Below are 18,323 nucleotides of genomic sequence, written 5' to 3' on the forward strand. Positions count from 1 at the left end.
GAATGAGAATAGCAGCAAAGGAAATTGTTTGTTCGGACTTTGGCGATGACTCGGACTTGGACTTTAGCGACGAAGAATTGGACGCCATGAATCTGGTACCCCTCTCTCTCTCTCTCTCTCCATAGGAAGACATCACTGTTCGCTCGTTTTTGCATTTTTTAAGTCTTTGATACCTTGATGATCAGTTAGGTTGTTCTCTTGAATTTTTTTTGCTAGATCTGTATTGTCGGGGTTGAATAGGTTGTTAGGTTCTATTCATAATACGTAAAGGCATTGAAAACCCTAACCCTAACCCTAACCCTAACCACACACAACACACACTTGCATGATACGGAAGGGACTTAGCCTCCTCTTAATTCGCCAAGCCTTTCATCAATTGGTCAATTTGCATCTGTCAGGCTTTCTCTTGTATTTTCCTTGAAAAAAGAATTATAATAATTCAGAAATATGCGTAGTCATGATATCCATTTCATCTGGTTAAATTAATTTGCCAAAATGAGACGAGACTAGGGAGCTGAGCTCCGAATTTAAACAAATTGTTTTTTTTGTGTGCTTTTAAATAAACTTCCTTTTTGTGCTGTTTGTTGTCTTTCTATCAGGAGGAATTGAAGGCATTTTATAAAAAAAAGGGTCCAGAAGGACAACAAAATTGTTGCAGATCTCGAACAAGCGCTTTTGATACTTGTCACGTCTTCGATTTTTAAACATAATTATAAATGATTTACACAATAAAAATACTCACAAATATCCGTACGGTACCCAAAAGATCACTGTGTTCTCATTCCCTTAATTACACTTCCAAGTCCGAACGATTTATAATTTAAGTTACAAATACATCTTTCAAAATAAATTTACAAAGATGAATAAGTAACTCCTTCGCTTAGCTTTCAAAAATAATGTCCATACTCCAAGCACGCCAAGCAATGCAAGCTATGGTTCCAGGTTAGCACCTGAAAATAATATAAGACTTGAGCTATACTAGCCCAGTAGAAAAGTCTACGCAAACTCTATATGCAAATGAGCGAGACGAATGAACGAATGATGGGAAATCAAATAACAACGAGGGAAGCATAACTATGATAATCAAGTGTTCCAATACCTTCAAACCGTCATCTCGACATACTCTTATATCCGGTTTGATTCAAATGTGTCTCAATAACTCGAATCGTCAATGTGTCTGAGCCGAAGCTTCTGCCGGGCTAATTTTGGGACCCTGATATCCCCTGCCAAGCACCCACCTTGAAGGTTGGGCCTTGAGTGATTATTTTGAGCATTAACTCCTGCCAGGCTAATTATGGGACCCTGATATCCCCTGCCAGGCACCCACCCATCGATGGGCCCCGAATGTTCGCGCGTCGTTCACAAGTTCAAGTGTATCGTTCGTACAATTATCTTGCATAATGCTTATATTTATCCTCCCATAATTCCACCATTTTAAACAATTCCCATACATGTATGTATATCATATGGCACATGAAGACAAACAAAACCACTTGGTTCCTTGTTATATGTATAAATAAATATGTAAACCCATGGAAGGGACTTAAGGCATTGGAAAAGTCAAAGCAACGACACAAGAGCAATTTGCTTTTTACTGGTGGTCTACCGGAAGGGAAAATGGAGCTACCGGTAGAGAAATGGGACAGTGAGTACACAGCATTGACTTGCGTGAGTTCTACCGGTAAGAAAAAAAATGGTACCGGTAGAGTCTAAGCAAAATTTATAATCCTACCGGTAGAAAACAATTTTTACCGGTACAAACTCAAAACAGCGGGTACAAATTTCCAAGATGACAAAGTTCTACCGGTAGAGAAAAACGTCCTACCAGTAGGAATCCAGAATTTTGGCGATTTTTCATCAGATGACAGATTTTAATCCAAACCAAATGACAACCAATACAAGCTCAAATAAGGCATAAAAACACTCAAATAACATATAAAGAGAGGTAGAATTTCCTACCTCGAGTATCCGAACCAAAATCGAAGAGATGAAGCAAGCCCTAGCTTCCGGAATCCCAAACCAAGCAAAATACACCAAATCGGGCTTGATTCAACACAATACGAGCTCGAATATGCAAGCAGGCGATGGAGTTGAGGTAAATTGTTGTGGGTTTGAGTGATTGAGTGAGTTGAGAGAGTGAGAGAGACCGAGAGAGGAGAGAGTGTCGAGAGAAATGAGATGAAAAAGTGAAAAGGGAAGAAAAAAAAGAAAATTTCCCCAGGTAATACACGGCACACACATGCACCAAATACACTAACACCCATAACTTTCAACTCCTTATACTTTGACCCCCAACTCTAATTTTTGTGCCATTTTCACCTCTTTTCCTTTTCTTTTATTAACATTAAAAAAAATAAGAAAATTTACGGGTCTCTGCAATACTCACGAATGACACTGCAAGGTTAGAAAAATAGCGTGACAAGAAAAAGATAGAGATGTTACGGAAAAGAAAAGAAACTGATATGCTCCGGGCACATGTTGCAGCGTTGGTAAGATTCATTTGTTACTTTTTCATGTTCCTTCTTTTTCTTTCTCCTCTGAAGCTCATGTGCGTCTCTCTTCGTAGTATAGCGTCGGGGCACACGTATCAAAGAAATTGACAGCAAAATCCAACTCTTTGTTTATTACTACTGTTTTTCCTGTATTTTCTGTAACTAAGGAAACTGGTCACAGACGTTATCAAAGAAAATTTCAGTGAACCGGCTTCGCTTATTTTTTTTTTAGGTCAAGCGGAAAATACCGGCTTCGCTTATGAAAACTTCAAATGGTATTTAGGAGAAATAAACTTGTGCAATACTCTGTTTCGTAAAACGTGTACACCAAGATCCCAGACACTGTCACAACCCATTAAAAAAGGGTAATTTTACTCAAAGGCAGTTTGGTACGCACGCTTGCTATGGACACGGTAAATACCAAAATAAAATTAGTGCCAGAGGATAATGAAGCTTTAAAACATCAGCAACGAATTTTTAAGGGAAACAACAATAGTTTGAACTTAGGAGGAAAATTTCTAGCAACGATATTCAGTATTTTCGTTTTTGAATTCAATCTTTGACTGGATTAGTTAGGTTGTTCTATTGACAATTTTTGGCTTGATCTGTAATTTCGGAGTTTTATCGGTTATTGGGTTCTTTTCATAATCATATTAAGTAAAGGCCTTGAAAACCCTAACCCCACACACCTCAACAATAACAATAACATATCTCATTTAGTCCCCAATCATTGGGGATATGGGTGGGGATGATTGAAGACCGACTTAACCTTTGGCAATATATGTACAAAGTGGTTCTCTGAAACAGTGACCCCCCTAAGCCTCCAAGAACCGAGGAGTTGCAGGGACATTTTGTTGCAGAATCATGCCCCTAAATCAAAGCCAGAAGGCATCAGAGAGAGTAGGTCTAGAAATCCAAATCAATTTTTATGCTAATTACCACGCTTCCTTTATTCATGGTCAGTGGTGCTGCTAGGATTAGGCATCACTGGGGGCACTATAAAAACAAAAACTCTGAGGACCTCCAACCTCCAACATTCCACCGTCCCACAACTTGATGGTTGTTGGCGATCAACGGTGGCTTGTGCGCGTGTCAATTGTTACATCATGAGAAACGAATAAGCTCTTAGGTTTTGGAGTACGATTTTGTTTACCCACCTAAACAATGGGGAACAATTTTCATTGCACATACTGGGTCAAGAGTACATACTGGGTCAAGAGCTCTTACCGGATTTCTACTTTGATAATTAGAAAGATTCATTACGTTGGGCATGTTTTTGCGTCAATTCAAGCACGTAATGAGACGAAAACTACCAATTTTCAGCTATTGAGCAAGATATCTTCATTATGTGCGAACTAATTGGTTGATGAACTATATAGAAAGCGATAACCGTTTGAATCTGATAAACTAAAACTACAATTTTCAGAAAAAAAGAAAAGAGAAAGAACTAAAACTAAAACTTTAAGAAAAAGAAAAAAAGAAAAACAGTGTGGGCCTGTGCCCATGGCGGTCCTAGTGTGGATCCGCCATTGTTCATGGTCAAGAGCATCTGACTAATGATCGAGCACATACACAACACACACCTGCATGATTGATTTTGAGAAAGGAGGAAACACACGGGAAGCGAAGGGACTTAGCCTCTTATATCTTCATCAATTGGGCAATTTGCATCTATAGGTTTTCTTTTGTATTTTCCTCCAAAAAAGAATTATAATAATACAGAAATATTTGTAGTTATGATATCTGATTTCGTCTGGCTAATTGATTTGGAAAAATGATGGGACTAGGGAGCCGAGCTTCGAATTTTTAAGAAATTGTGCTGTTTATTTAAAAACTCTTTGTGCTGTTTGTTGTCTTTTTAACAGGAGAAATTGAAGGCATTGTCTGCAAAAAAAAGTCTACAGTGACAAGGAAGTGCTTGCAAAGCTCAAAGAACAGAAACTGGTAATAGACGTTACTCCCTTCGTCCCCTTTAAGTGTCCACTATAGGAATACGTGCATTTTCATACCCTTGGAAAATATATTTCTCCATATGAGATTTTTTATTTTTTAGCACTTTAATTTGGTGGGAAAAAATTTGAAATCGTTCTATGGAAATAGATTTATTTGCATCCAAGAAAATACATGAATCTCAAAGGGAACACTTAAAGAGGGACGGAGGGAGTATCAAATAAAATTTTGGTGAAATTCAGTAGTTTAGGTAAAAAATTAACTCTTATACCACAAGTATTTTGGACTAAGACTTTAACCTCCAGTTACTAAAACCGATAGTTTTTTTTTCTTCTTTTGTTTCTTTAACAGTTGACGGATGGGGAATGCTCCAATAAGGGTCCCTCTTCCCCCACCTCGTTACAGTGCAGCTTCTACCGGCAATGTAACCAATTTTGGACATCAAGGAGATCAGAGGCAATCTTCTCATGCTAAGGTATCCTTTCCTACTCTCATTGCTCCATATTTCATTTTTGGGGAATCTGTGTTCAGCCCTTGGATTATATGTATGTATATTTAATCTTGGCTTCTCCTTTTAACTTGGATTTGCTTGGATTGATCTCTAACTGAAATGAACAGAACTAAGGTTGGTGGAATTTGGGTTCTAGTTCATATATCTAGAGGAGAACACAAAAATATTTAAGAGGTTTGATTAGTTCACCAACTTAACAAATGAATCTTTTCCCCTGAAGTTCTGTTATGTCTTTTGTTTTATGCTTAAGATAGAGATCGCATTTTAGTCATGTCATTTCCTTCTTGTATAGGTACAATGTGCCTAATAAGATACATCCCTAACCAACATAAGTTGTGAGATGGACGTATAGACAGATCTCATCACGTGTGACATAAACTAACCCGTTGGGGCAAAAATGTAAAAGAACCCTCCCGACATTTTTTGTCACATCCTAATTCAGTTTCTTGCCGACTCCCTCCCTCTTTATCTCTCCCTCTCCATAACTGCTTCACTCACTGCTTCCAGTTTGTCTTCACATAATAATAAGTTAATAACTCCATTAAAAATTCCACAAATCCAAACCACTACTCTTCTCTGCTAAGTTTTGACGAGTCGATCCTCAAAGTCAGAGATCAAGTACGCCGAAGAGTCTGACGACCAAGATGGGGTACGGTTCTCCGTTTATGTTTTTTGTTTTAGGGTTTTTAGGCCATTTGAGTTGTGAGAAAGGGAGAAGAGACGTGTTTTTTATTTGTATATCCTTATGTGGCATTGAAAGTTACTAGATGTTGTCGTCATGTATTGCCTGATTTTTTTGATTTCATTAGGCGTCTTATCAAATCCAAATTGTCTGATTTTCCTCACTCAGTATGATTGTTTTTTCTATACCGCTATAGGAGTTCTTAGAGTCTAAGCATTTCTGGTTCACTGCAGCTGAATTCAAGGTCAAGCTCTCTCACCTGATACAAAATGTGATAGCTCCTTCTTATAAGACTCTAATTCTGAGTAAGTAGCTTCCGCTTCATTAACTCTCAATCTTTTGTAGTTATTCAATTGGTGCAATTTGTTCAAAAACCAGTCACTAAACTTAATTGTAGCTATCTGGACATGCCCCAAGTATGAGTTGCCATTTCAACTCCTGACCCATGACAAAAATAGATGGCGAGTATTGTCTAGTACAACTTGTGATGACTTTTTGGACAAAAAGTGATGACTGTAGTTTACTTGAAATTCTGTTTCTTGATAGAATTGAACTTTGAACTTAATTACTTGGGATACTATTGAGTGTGGGCTGTAGACGATTATCATATTGTGATTTTTGACATGCTTTCTTAGTGAAATCTGTTAATCCATTATCAATCAGTAATGCTTCATTCAGATCTCCTTTGTTAACTTGCCTTTGGCATGGAGGCAATATAGTTAACCTTAGGAGTAGAACTTCATTTAGAAAGCTATGAACCAGAAGCGTGTCGGACACGTGTCTGAAGTGTGTCCTGAGCATGTCCATGTCTTGCACGTTTTTGACACTTCGATTCTGGCGAAGTTTTGCTGCCACGTAGGTTGCATATCATCACTATTATATAGAATGACATCAAAATCTAGGTTGGGTAGCTCGCTTAGTCACTCATGAGTCATGCCATAATTCGTCATATAACAACTTGGAGCAAAATCTCTTTATTTTTCAGAACCTTTCGTAGGCTTGACATGTTACATAATTGCTCTTTTTTTTTTTTCCAATTTGTACAGGTAAGTAAGGAGATGGAGTTGCTTTTTGGCAATTAACCAAGATGGAGTTGAAGACTTTTTGGTAGTTAAATGGAACACTTGTTTTGAGTTCTTTTTGTTCTTGGACACATCATGGATATATGGATGTTTTGTAATTTCGGTAATGCAGTTAAGTTAGAAGTGATTATTGTTGGAGGATGAAGGTAATTTTGAAGTTGGATGATGAATGTTGACTTATTGAATATTTGATTTGAATGATATTTTGCTTCTTTGCAATTTAAATTTTGCTAAGTTGAATCATAAGATACAAAAAAATCTGAAACTTTGTAAGCAGGTGAAAACAATATATGGAATAAGGTATATATTGCTGCTAAAGTCCCATTATTGGTGACAAAAGAGATTTGTCACTGTTGTGTGTCTACTACTACAATAGGTTATCGGTGACACACAATTGGTTGTCATGGTAGGTACTTTTAGTGACAACTTTTGTCACAGAAAAATCTCTTTTCTGTGACAACATGGTGTTGTCATTGTTACATTCCATGACATAATCACTTTTGTCGCAGAAAATCTATTTTTCGTGACACTATATTGTTGTCACTGTTACTTTCGGTGACAATTGTGTCACGGAAAATCTGTCTTCGGTGACACCAAATTCTTGTCACTGATGACAACATTCCGTGACAACTACACAATTTTGTCACCCTTGACTTTCAGTGTCATGGATACAATGACACCTCTTCTTATGTCACCAAAGATAATAGGTGACAAAATTTGGACTTTTGGTGACATTTTTACATGTCACCGAATGTGTTTTTTGTTGTAGTGGGCTTTGGTTAGAGGAAATAAAGTTGTGCGCTACTCTATTTCATAAATGTGTACGCCAAGATCTCAGACACCTTCACACAAACCATAAAATAAAAGATAATTTTACTTGGAGAGAGTTCGGTACTCACATCAGCTATAAACACCGTATTTACCAAAATATAATTGGTGCCAGACAATAATGAGTGGCATTAATGCATTAGCAACGAATATTTGAGTGAAACAACAATATTTAGAAGGAAAAGACCTGGCAACAATTTTCAATTTTCTCCCTTTATTTAGAGTTGTATTAGTGAATGTTGGGGCTTATTATGTTGTTTGTGGATTGTATAGTTGGGACCTTCTCATATCGTTGAAATGTCCAGTTCAATGTTAGCTCAATGATAATAGTAAAATAAACTCTTTTAGAGTTAAATTATATTCTTTTGGCTGAGAAAGGAGGGTGTGTGAGAGGCCGAAGGATGAGAAATCGAGGCTCACGGACAAGTTAAGGTAAATGTCTGCAAGATTTTAGATAATTCTTATTCTGTTGTCTTAGATCCATCTACAATGTAGACTACAAGTTCTTAACATTATTTTATTTCTTGAGATTAGCAAATTTGGATAAAATGCACGAAGCCGGAGCAGGGTAGAGCGAGAAGGAAATGCCTCTTGCCTGTTTTTTGGAAACTTAACATGAGAAGTCAACAAGGCAGTGTGTTGCCTCTTCCCTTTTTTCTGGAAACTTAACATGAAGAAGCTCCCTTTGTGGTACTCTTTGCGAACTTTTGGCAGGATATCTTCCTAAGAAATTGACTGATGTATGTCTTGTAGATTGGAATTAAGCCCCTATTAGTATATATATATTTTCAGTCTAGTTGCTTCCTTGTTTTAATTTTCCTTCCTGCATGCAAATGATACCTGAGGAAAGCTCTCCACGAAAGGGAGCTTCTTCAGCTCTGTTCAATTCTAAGATGGCTGCCCCAGGTTTGCCCCAGACATCATTTTCCGGGCCCATTTTGTTGATGGGAACTGTTTCGGGAACTTCCCTTCCAATCACGAACCACATCGCTGTTAATATGGTTTCACTAGAGTCTATCATAAGAATAAGGAATATTCCTTCATATGCCTCAAGAGGCTTCCACCTGTCCCCTAGGCCCTATACTTGCTTAATCATATCAGAATTCACAGGGATTTGCTCCTACGTATTGTAGGCTATGTTTCCACTGATTGATAAGTTCTGAACCAGTCAACAGTGATTTTATCTTTATTCTAATTCTTTTCGCATTTGTTAGCTTTGTGCCAAATTTTATGAGATATTGGTTTGTTTCGATAAGAGAAATCGAAAAAGTAAAAAATTATGATTTTTACACTAATATTTTGGAAAATATTCAAAAAATAGCTCAAAAAGTCAATTGTTGAACTTTTTCTTTGATATTTTTAAAAATATTTGCGTAAAAGCAACAATTTTTCAGACACTCAGAACTGGGTCTAAACTTTCTTCAAATACTCAGGGTAGGGTCTTAACTTAGTCTCTAAACTTGCAATGATATCTGGGATTACTTTCTTCGGACTCTCAGAGCAGTATGGAGGGAGAAAAACATGAGTGAAGAAGGAAGAGTGCACCCAAATTGCAGCAATGCATCAACACAGTTTCACCACAGCGGTGTTGAAACACTCCATCAATAGTCCATGCACCTCAGCGGAGGAGCAGGTGTGTTGAAACACTCCATCAATAGTCCATGCACCTCAGCGGAGGAGCAGCGGTGTTGGAGGCGAAGGGGTAACGGCACCGAAACTGTAATTTTCAACTCCAAGCAATCTGTCTCTATGTGTACCACCTGTTCCTTTCCCGGCCTGGATTGACAGATAATATAGTTTATGGAAACAACTTGAAGAATTTGCCCTTTTGAATGGAATTGATCAAGAACAGTAAAATAGAATCAAGAACAAGAGAGAGAGAATCCCGAGATGTAGAGAGAGAGAAAGAAACTTTGTATATTCCCCTTTCATTTTATTTCCCCTCAATCGTGAAATACAATGGAATCCAGTACATATAAGTCCAGCTTTCAACCATTATCTAACCAACCAATAACAAACCATCTTACTCTCCTCTAAACCATACTCAACTAACTAATGGCTAACTAATCAACTGGTGACGTGGCAGTAGTGGAGCTCTGATCTGCTACATTGGACTCCTTCACACTCCCCTGCAAACACATGGGAGGATTAGCTACCATGAGTTTGGACTTGAGGAGCTGAAACCTGGACACATATAATGGCTTTGTGAAAATATCGGCTAGTTGAGCCTCAGAATTAATGTGATACAACACAACCTGATTATTCAGCACTTGTTCTCGTATGAAATGATAGTCGAGCTCAATGTGCTTAGTCCTTGCATGATATACAGGATTACACGCCAAAGCAATTGCAGACTTGTTATCACACCATAAAACATGATGTGTAGAAGAAGGAATAAGCAATTCAGAAAACAATTGTTGCAACCAAACCAATTCACTAGCTGTTTGAGCCATGGCTCTATACTCAGCCTCTGTGGAAGATCTAGCCACTGTGTGTTGTTTCTTAGCACACCATGAGACCAAGTTATGACCCATGAACACACCATAACCCGTGGTAGACCTTCTATCAACTGGATCCCCTGCCCAGTCAGCATCTGCAAAGGCTCTGAGAGTAAGAGGCCCTTGAACAAAATGAAGACCTTGATGGATTGAACCTTTGATGTATCTAAGGATGCGTTTGAGAGCAATAAAGTGACTGAGCTTGGGTGCATGCATATGTTGACAAGCCACATTGACAGAAAAAGAAATTTAAGGTCGTGTCAAAGTCAAATATTGTAAAGAACCCACCAAAGTTCTGTATAAAGACACATCTTCTAAGGGTGAATCATAATCTGGTATTCCAGGCTTGATTGACGCAGGAGATTCAGACCTTTACAGTCTATCATACCAGCTTTAGCAAGAAGTTCTGAAGCATACTTTGCTTGAGACAGAAAAATACCAGAAGAAGAAGATGTAATCTCAATCCCCATAAAATAATTGAGTGCCCAAGTCCTTCATAACAAACCTTTGACTAAGCTTTTGAATGAGAGAAGTAATATAGGAATAATCATTTCCTGTGATGACAATGTCATCTACATAAATCAAAACCAAAGAAAGATGATTCCCTTGAGGCAAAAGAAATAGAGACGTATCTGCTTTACTGGATTGAAAACCAAGTTGAAGAAGATAGTTAGAAAACATAGAGTACCAAGCTCGAGGAGCTTGTCGAAGTCCATAAAGAGCTTTGGACAATTTACACACATAGTCGGGATGAACTGGATCTTTATATCCCAATGGTTGTTTCATGTAAACATCCTCAAAAATCACACCATGCAAGAAATTAAGCATTGGACACATCCAATTGTCTAAGTGGCCACTTGTGATGTACTGCAAGACTGAGAATGACTCTTAGTGTTGGTTGTTTAATAACAGGACTGAATGTATCAAAGAAGTCCAGACCCACTGCCTGTTGATTACCATTAGCTACAAGCCGAGCTTTGTACCTTGCTACAGTGCCATCAGAGTGTTTCTTAATTTTAAAAATCCATTGACAGCCGATGACATGCCCATGAGAGGGTGGAGGAACAAGAACCCAAGTCCCCTGTTTAACAAGTGCTTCATACTCTTCTGCCATAGCCTTTTGCCAAACAAAATGAGTAATGGCCTCAGAAAAATGAGTAGGTTTAGAAATAGGAAGGGAAGAAGAGGTAGAAACAACTAAAGAAAGAGGCTGTCTAGGTTTGAAAATTCCATTTTGAGACCTTGTTCTCATAGAATGAGAAGGCCCTGGTGTAGTAACAGGAACAAAAGAAGAAGATGCAGACAAAGGATCAAAAGAAGGAGAAACAGAAGCAGAATCAAAAGAAGGAGTTGGTATGATAGGATTAATAGGAATAGTGAAAGGAACAGAATCAAAAATAGGAATTGGGGTAGAAATTGATGTAACTGGTAGAGAGGATTGAGTAGGAGGAATAGACACTATAATATCTGAAAAACTAGTAAGAGGAACGGAAAATGTAGTAAGAGAACACTCAGTATTTGAAGAAAAAGAAGATTGAGAAACAAGAGACAAATAAGGAAAATGATGATCAAGAAATTTGACATGCCTAGAGATGTAGACCTTATTAGAAATAGGGTCAAAACACCTATACCCTTTAGATGAGGGACAATAGCCAAGAAAAACACAAGTAGTAGACTTAGGAATCAATTTGTAAGAGTGATAAGGTTTAAGCCAAGGAAAACATGCTCAACCAAAAGGCTTGAGAGCAAGATAGTCTGGTTTAATATGAAACAAGAGAACATATGGAACTTGAAAGAGCAAAGAAGAATGAGGAAGTCTATTGGCTAAGAAAACAGTTGTAACTAATGCTTCTAGCCATAATTGAGTAGGCATTCCTGCTTGATCAAGTAAGGTGAGAGTTGTGTCCATTAAATGTCTATGTTTTCTTTCCACAACACCATTTTGCTCAGGAGTGTGTGGATAAGATGTCTGATGTAGAATACCACTAATGAGAAACAAATTAGTCAGATACTTGTTCACAAACTCTTTTCCATTATCAAACCTCACTGTTTTGACAGAAACTTGAAAATGTGTGTGAACATAAGCCTTGAAATGATCACGAGTGGTCTTAACATCAGACTTATAGAATAAAGGAAATAACCAGCAATATCTGGTACAATCATCTATGATTAAAAGATAGTACCTAAATCCTTTTACACAGAAGGAATAGGTGCAGGACCCCACACATCCATATGCAACAAACCAAAAGGCTTAGCAGACTTAGAAGCAGATAAAGGAAAAGGCAACTTGTGACTTTTGACTTTATTACAACTATAACAGTGAACATCAAATGGCTTAGACACAGGCAAAGCAAATTGCTTTATTAGAGACTGAAAAAGAGGTAAACTTGGATGACCAAGCTTTTGATGCCACAAAGTGGCAGAAGAAACAGACACAGGAGTAGACACAGTTTTATTGGTATGAAAAACAAGTGGAACCTGAGTAGAGTCAGACTTAGAGCAGCTTTGGATAGGATAGAGGCCCTGCTGACATGGCCCCTGGAATAGAACTTGGTGTGTTTGGTTGTCCTGAATGACATAACTAGAAGAATTGAAGGTTAGAGAACAATTATTGTCTTTAGCAAATTGAAAAACAGAGAGAAGATTATGTGTAAGGACAGAAGTATGAAGAACATTTGTAAGGTTAAACTTGGCCTTAGGTGTTGGTAGAATACCATTGCCAGAACACGAAACAGATAGAGACTTACCATTGCTAACCATGACTCCTCCCCCTGCTGTGTAAGGCTGAGGATGAGTTATATTACCCAAATCAGAAGTAACATGATTTGTTGCTCCACTGTCCAGATACCAATTTGGTGAAGTAGATATACTGTGGTCATGTGCTACATTCCCTGTTCCTGGAGTATAAGCTGTGAATGCAGATACAGAAGGTCTTCCACTGCTAGGAACAAACTGAGACTGTCCAGAATTAGGATCCACAGAAGGAGAAAATTGCCCATGATAGCCACCACCATAACCAACTGTGTTTCCATGACCAAATTGCACCAACTGAGACTGTGTGGGCCTTTGATACAAAGGAATTGGTACTGAAATTGGAAAAGAACCATCAGATCTCCACACATTAGGAGATTGCAAACCTGTTACAGAAGATACCTCAGGTCTCCACATGTTTGAAGACTGAAAACCAGCAGGAGAATAGCATTCTGAGGGTGAAAACATCATGCCTGGTGCTGTAAAACCAGAGACTTGTGTTGTAAGTGTGTTTCTATAATGACAAGTACGAGCTGAATGATTATCCTTGCCACAAATTTGACAAGCTGTCCTTTGAAATGAAACAAATCCTTGTCCCCTTGATCTATTTCGATTACTATTATTGAACCTGTTACTAGGTTGTGGAAAGAATGGTGCCTGAGGAAACATTGGTTGAAGCATTTGAGCTTGTGGTGACTGAAAGTTTTGTAATGGAGAAAATGGAGCTTGGTTGTAAAAAGGCTGAAAATTCTGTGATGCTTGAATATTCTGAGGCTGAAAAGTCTGAGAACCTTGTGCAAACAATGGCTGAACCACAGATGTAGAAGGAATCATGGAAGCATTAGAAGTTGAAACACTATTTCCATGCTGAGATAGAGTGCCTTGAGAAGAAGAACTAGCACCAGAGACACTAAGTTCCTGCAATTTTTGTGTAGCCACAAACACACTACTAGTTCCATTATCTCCCTTAGACTTATGAGCTTGCTGTTCCTTAGCTTTCAAGATTGACTCTAGTTCATGAAACTTCAAATCTCGATGTGTTCTCAAAGTCTGTTTTAAAGAACCAAATTCCTCTTCTGGTAAACCATTGATAGCATGAAATACCATATCATCATTATCTACAACATAACCGACTGCAGTTAATTTCTGTCCACAGATCTTGATGTCATTGATGTACTTTTCCATAGTACCAGCTTTTTTCTAAATGGCGGCCGCCAAGGCCGCCTAGGCGCTTGGAGGTACCTTGCCGCCACGCCAATAACCCTTGGCGTTTGATTTGGAGCCCAGGGAGGTTTGGCGGTGTTTAGCGGCCGCCTAGGCGGCCTTGGCGGCCATGGCGATTTGGCGCCCAGGGAGGTTTGGCGGCCGCCTAGGCGGGCCTTGGCGGGGCTTGGCGGCATCATCAACGTCTTTGGAGGCCGTTGGCGGCCTAAAATGTATAGTATTAAACTAATGTAGATCAAGTTTTGGAAGGGTATGGAGGAGAAGAGTTAAAGAAAGGAGATGAACTTTTAACTTGGCATTAGGGATCTCCGATCTCATTTATTTCTACTTATTGTCTTATTCAACTTATTTGCTAGTTGCTACTACTTAATTTCATTTGGGTTTGTACATTAAACTTTGCATTATGGTTATGTAGAACTTTGAACTTGTATTATGGATACATAGAATATAGTTTGATTGGATAATGGTTTGTTAAAAAAAAAAAAAAAACGCCGAATTGCTTGGCGCTTGGAGGTGGGTCTCCGCCCTACTAGCGCCAAGCGCCATTTAGAACATTGAGTACCAGTCTTTGAAAAACTATACAAAGTCCTCTTAAGTTCATGGAGATTTGATCGAGACAGAGAATTAAACCTATTTTCTAGACTATTCCAAACATCAGAGGCATGTTCTAGCCCTAGAACTAGTGGTAAAGTAGACGATGATAAAGTTGCAATCAAGCAAGAAAGTAACTGATTATCAATGAGCGTCCAAGAAAGAAATCAGGATTAGTCACTAAATTGTTACTTGCGTCTCTGATTTGCAAAGGCGGTGAAGGAATTGTACCTTTCACGTACTCAAAGAAACCATTAGCCCTAAGAGCATTCAAGACTTGAGTTTTCCACAAAAGGTAATTATCAGAACTCAGTTTGATTGTAACCAGAGAGTGAAAGTTAGATACTAGAAAAGCCAGGGCTGCGGGCATTGTAACTCCATTTTCGCTTGAGGTTGTAGTCGAAGACATTTCTGTGAAGAACTTTGTCTAGGTCAAAAACTTAACGAAGAAGAAGATGTAGATCTTGGATCGTTGAATTGGACTCACGTCGTGGTAGCTTTGATACCATGAAGAATTTGCCCTTTTGAATGGAATTGATCAAGAACAGTAAAATAGAATCAAGAACAAGAGAGAGAGAGAATCCCGAGATGTAGAGAGAGAGAAAGAAACTCTGTATATTCCCCTTTCATTTTGTTTCCCCTTAATCGTGAAATACAATGGAATCCAGTACATATAAGTCCAGCTTTCAACCACTATCTAACCAACCAACAACAAACCATCTTACTCTCCACTAAACCATACTCAACTAACTAATGGCTAACTAATCAACTGGTGACGTGGCAGTAGTGGAGCTCTGATCTGCTACATTGGACTCCTTCACACAACTAAACGAGGGCCGGAATGTGACTTGTGTAAATAGGCGGACGTATGGTTTCTGGATGTAATTCAAGATTTCATTGGATGTGAAATGGCGTTGGAATCTCACCCTCTCAAAGATTGTTACCACAATTTCTTCCAAGGACCGAGAGCGACAAAGAAACCAAATTCCGGAACAAAATCCATCGCAAAAAATTAAATACAACTACCCCCACCTCGGCTAGGACCATTCCATGGCCAGTTGAGCACCCGAAGGGTAAGGATCCAAATCTAAGCCTGCTTACCCCGCTGAAACGACGTCTTTTGCCTTGCACCTGTTTGCGTTTCTTTCTTATAAGGCAAGTGATTAATCAAGTGATCAGTGAGCAAGTGAATTAGGCAAATTACTTTTCCTCGGTTCATTTTATTTGACAAGACAAATTGCAAGAACTTAATTTCATATAGTCAATAAACGGGTAAGGTAACACCAAGATTTTTCACGAAATTACCTGAAAACGGATCCTGGAAACGACAGTAACTTCAAACTATCTTTTCTGCGGAAGAGAACACCATTCAAGCATGGATTCAAAGCGAATAGAAGGGCTTCAATTAGCTATCGTTTCACACGAGCATGTACCAATTATGGAGTACTACCTAGGACCTGAGTCGTTCTGCGATGACATGTAGGGAAACAATTTGTGTGAGCCGCAGGAACTACTGATATTAGAACTAGTGCGTATTTGCTTGTGGAAGCAGCACCAACCCATTCTGCACGTTGTGCGCTTCAATTCTTGATACCTCCGTCCTTCTCTAGCCAAAAAACTGCAGAAAGCTGAGGGACTCAACCGGTGGCACACCCACTGGATATCCTCCTTCCAACATGCCAACAACATTAGCCATGCTTGGCCTCAGCCTTGGGTCTTGGTGCACACAACATAAAGCCACGCAAACGAGTTCACCACTTCATGTATGCTTATAATATGTATCGATTTAGAGTTGTTAAGATTTGTGAGATATATGTATGTTGTAACACCCCATTTTTTGAGGTAAACGCATTACGATCTCTAACAAGGTTTTTCCTTCAATAATATGACCACACGATGACTCTAGCTTAAAATATTAGTCTAAAACAACGATGTAATTTCGAGTTTTCTTTCTACATGTGAAACCCCCTTCCACGCACTGTCTGTGTATGGGAATAAGTAGGGAGAGTTCCTGTATTTCTGTTTGCCAAGTAGCCACTATCTTGCTATTCTGTGTTATGTTCCGGGATTCGATTCCCCTGCAATACTATTTGAGAAATTCCTAATAAGAATTCCAAATCCATAGCTAATAGAAGGTAAGTTCTAATAGTTAACGGACCATTTCATGTCTCAGTGAGCAAGTATGAGCTAGCATTTTGGACATTTAAACATAGCCAGCTCATTGCTCAACAACAAAATTTATTAAAAAAATAAATGTTCCCCAACTCGTACAACAAGGAACAAAAAACCAAAAGTTCACACGACTGAGATCTATGAGAGGATGCTTCCAATAACAGTTCATATTTTTTAAATGTAAGAACAACACATTGGGGCATGGAAGTTTTTTTTTGAAAAACAACAAATTTCAAGAAAGAATTTCGTATGTTTCTCATCGACCAGTTGAAAGTAGAAACACTCACCATCGAGAGTAATGAGAATAGAGCATAGGCTAATGGTGGTTTATCAAAAATAGGACAATAGGGACAATAGGACCGGATGCAAAAATTTGCTGTAATCCAAATGACTACTTTTTTTTTTACAAGAGGCAATACCATTTCATATCAATGTCCGAAGGCATTACAACTTTTATCATAGAATACAGAAGTGAACCAACACTATCAAAATCTACACGTGAGCACGTGCAGATATTAGCAGGCTCAATCCAAATGACTACTCGGCTACTGGCATAGACACTAGTAATTAAAACCGGGGTTTATGAGAAATGCATGACAGTCACTTTTTATGAGGAGTCACTTCGTCGTCGCTCTCAGCAAAAACGTCTGTGGCCAAGTGATTTAATATTCTTTGCTCCTTCTGAATCTCCCTGGCCGATTCCTCCACAGAGTGACCGCTCCTCCTTATCTCAATTTTGTGAATCATTTAGATTAGCAAACTCAATCGGGATCCGATTCAGATTTTTGCAAAATTTAACAATTAAGACCTCAAGTCTCGAAAATTGATCTTCGGAAGCATTCCAATCTTCGATGTCAAGATCTTGTAACCTCAGGTACTTGAGTTGAGAGAACCCCTCCTCAAGTTCACTTGTGGTCCAAATTCATCCTTGACAGGCCCACTCAAATAATTTGAGAACCTCAAGGCTCGGCAAGGTTTGGAGGATCGATAGCTCCTCCCACATTATGCATGTACCCTTCAAAGTTAGCCGCGTAACAGTTGGAGGAAACTTCAGCACTGGCCAAAGGGTACTTGTCTTGTTCGGAATGGGGAGTTGCACAAAACTGAGTGTCTCAAGGCATTTCAAGAACTCTAGGTTGGGGAGCATCAAAACAAAATTATTGGATCTTAGATCTCAAAAAAATCCTAGCTTCCTAAGGTTGGGAGTCCTTACCAAGAAATTCCAGCACTCCTCACAAGGACATATTGGATGCAAGGTCTGTAGGCTATCCAACTTGGACGAAGGGTCAAAACCAACTCCAGCATATAGATGATATTTGAATACCCATCTTTTAGCATATAGATGCCTCAACTTAACCATCTTAAATATATCACGAGGCAAAAGAATGTGTTTCCAATCCAAGTCATCCGACGGAGCTTGGAGGTTAAGGGTGGTTTCTAGGTTGAAGAGGTAGGAAAATGGTGATACAAAGTCCGATGCATTATTTGGTAACTGAAGTGCCATGTATCTCAAATGAATTAGGTGTCCTCTTCCGATTTTTC

At 38.7% G+C, this 18,323-nt stretch overlaps 1 long non-coding RNA gene and 1 other non-coding gene across 3 annotated transcripts; one reads left to right on the plus strand and one right to left on the minus strand.

The window, feature by feature from the left end:
- Nucleotides 1–3,339: 3,339 nt before the first annotated feature.
- Nucleotides 3,340–3,447, minus strand: LOC131318281 (small nucleolar RNA snoR100). Its single transcript, XR_009197608.1, has one exon. It is a non-coding gene; the product is annotated as a small nucleolar RNA snoR100 (small nucleolar RNA).
- Nucleotides 3,448–4,667: 1,220 nt separating this feature from the next.
- LOC131316437 (uncharacterized) lies at nt 4,668–6,942 on the plus strand. 2 transcript variants are annotated; one of them, XR_009197123.1, is made up of 3 exons: nt 4,668–4,917; nt 5,869–5,940; nt 6,682–6,942. It is a non-coding gene; the product is annotated as an uncharacterized LOC131316437 (long non-coding RNA). The 2 variants fall into 2 exon arrangements; XR_009197124.1 differs by lacking the exon at nt 4,668–4,917 and having other exon boundaries at nt 5,592–5,940.
- Nucleotides 6,943–18,323: the final 11,381 nt, after the last annotated feature.

Source organism: Rhododendron vialii, chromosome 2a (assembly GCF_030253575.1).
Source record: "Rhododendron vialii isolate Sample 1 chromosome 2a, ASM3025357v1".
Lineage (NCBI taxonomy): Eukaryota > Viridiplantae > Streptophyta > Magnoliopsida > Ericales > Ericaceae > Rhododendron > Rhododendron vialii.